The sequence below is a fragment of the Meleagris gallopavo genome, chromosome Z (genome assembly GCF_000146605.3).
Source record: "Meleagris gallopavo isolate NT-WF06-2002-E0010 breed Aviagen turkey brand Nicholas breeding stock chromosome Z, Turkey_5.1, whole genome shotgun sequence".
Taxonomy (NCBI): domain Eukaryota; kingdom Metazoa; phylum Chordata; class Aves; order Galliformes; family Phasianidae; genus Meleagris; species Meleagris gallopavo.
In genome coordinates, this window is record NC_015041.2 from 6,244,915 (window position 1) to 6,247,092 (window position 2,178).

A 2,178-nucleotide genomic window follows, 5' to 3' on the forward strand; every position below is an offset into this window, starting at 1 on the left:
AAAAGGGGGGGGGTAGAAGAATAAGAGAACCAGAAAAAGAAAAAGAATCCTGAGTCCTGGAAACAAAACACAAAAACACATCCTATCAAAGAGCCACTTCTCAGTTCAACTTTCTAGTGGTGAGACTGTCACTGGAGAAAGCTGTCGGTGAAGTACCTGTCAGCAAGTTCATTTTTTCTCCTACCCATGAGAAACAACAACTGTTGTCAGACCCAAAAAGGTGTCCAAAGGTGAAAACAGCATTAAAACAAACAAACAAACGAACAAAACAGAGACAGTTTAGATAGTAGTAAATTGATTGTTATTATTATTGAGGTTTTTCTATGTTAGTCTGGATTATAAGTATTAGTATTACTTTAACTGGGCTAGTAATGACTTTATTATGTTTTGATTGCATTAAGATTTCAATTAAGCTAAGAGTAAGTTTTTGAATCTATGAGAGTGTAATGTGTTTCTCCTTGTCCATAACAATGTTTCCGCACAGCAGGAGACAAGTAGTCAGAAACCACTTGCACTGCTGAGGAAGCCTTTCCCCACAGTGATTTCGAAGACATAGGTGACTTCCACCCAAATCCTTCCCTTCTAAGTCTACCTATTTCTGTTTTTTTCTACCCAGTTTACCTGCCTGAGAATACACAGGGCAACTCTTACTCACAAGACAGACACCAGCATCAGATAGTGGCATCAAGAGCCAAAATTTTGGACAGCTAAACCAAGGTATTAAGAACTGAAACTATTCAAAATGTTCCTTCTGGGCCTTTTCTAGTCATCACTTTACACAAATATATCAATTACTCCCAATATGTGTCTACACATGCATATGCACACCCATCACTTCTTTGGCTGTCAGAGTTTAGCCCTTAGTTCATCCGAAGTGAGCTTTCTCAGAAGCTCTTTTTCTTCTCTGAGAGCTGTGAGCTGAAATAGCTGGCGAGGGAGGAATCACTTAATAGATAGGGAAGTACATATGCTTGCTGTCTTTGACCAACCTCCAGTTAGTACAGGTTTAGAGTTCTTCTTTGAGAACGTAGCTTTGACCAAGGAACTCAAGGTGCCAGTTGAGACTCTCCTGTTTGGTACCCAGCGACTTGAATGGGACATTCAGTGGGCTAGTTTGAAAGTAGCACTAGCTACTGCAGCCAATACCTGCTCTGCAAGACCACCAGAATTTCTGGCCTTGGATGAGGCACATCATTCTACTTAAGTCCTTCTACTCTCCTCTTCGGCTGTTTTCATTTTTATAAATTTATCAAGTTATTTTTCAACTTCCTTGGACCACAGCCTCCATTTCAGTAACATCTAACCTGCCAAGGATGTGAGGACATGATTTCTGCCTGTGGTCATTGCATTTCTCCACAAGACCCATCAAAAGAGATAGCTTCTATCCTGCCTTCTGCTAATTTCTGCTGTACAATTTTATTGTCTCTTGCTGAATTCACCAGCCTGCTCCTCCTCTAGCTCCTAGAGAGTCAAGTGATGCTGTATAAGGAATTTAATAAAGTAGTATTTTGAATTTTTTTTAAATAAGTAAAATATAATGATAATAGTAATCACCAGAAGTCCAAAACTATTAGTTGCTTTGTATCTTAGTGGCATAGCATAACAAAGTCACATGTCAGATCACCAAATTACTTATTAGCTGCTTACTAAAATCAGACTTTTTAAAATTGTCAGCAGAAATGAGAATATGAGGAAGGAGAAATGTGCAAGGTATCTTTGTTAGAGGCTCACTACAGACAAACTGCAAGAGGAGGCATCCTTGTGTTTTCAAGCCTACTCTTCAGTGTAGGAGAAAACTGTCTTGAGCCAAGACAGAGATGGAAGTCCATATTTTTCAACCTATTTCCAAATCAGAGTTAAACAGACTTCAAGAAAATTTGATTTGCAATAAAATAATGAGAACAAGTTAAAAAAGAATTTCCTCCTAGCATCTAATATAACCTAAATCTCCACTCTTTTTATTTAAAGCCATTCCCCTTTATCCTATCACTATCAGATCATGTAAAAAGTCCCTTCAAGTATGAGAGGGATACGTATATACTGGGAATTCATCACACACACCTCAGTGATATAGTGATCCCATCAATTCTTCCCCTTCTATTCAGGACTGTCCTGAAGAGCACCAGAGTCTTCCTCTGGATGTTCTGTGCCATCATCATTATCACGGAATCACAGAAT

The 2,178-nt window shown here is 38.8% G+C and overlaps 1 long non-coding RNA gene across 1 annotated transcript in view; it reads left to right on the plus strand.

The window, feature by feature from the left end:
• Positions 1 to 1,410, plus strand: part of LOC109363863 — a 9,492-nt gene extending 8,082 nt beyond the window's left edge. The window contains exon 5 of the long non-coding RNA XR_002109707.1: positions 617 to 1,410. This is a non-coding gene — a long non-coding RNA (uncharacterized LOC109363863). The remainder of the gene's footprint in view (positions 1 to 616) is intronic.
• The last annotated feature ends 768 nt before the right edge of the window (positions 1,411 to 2,178 follow it).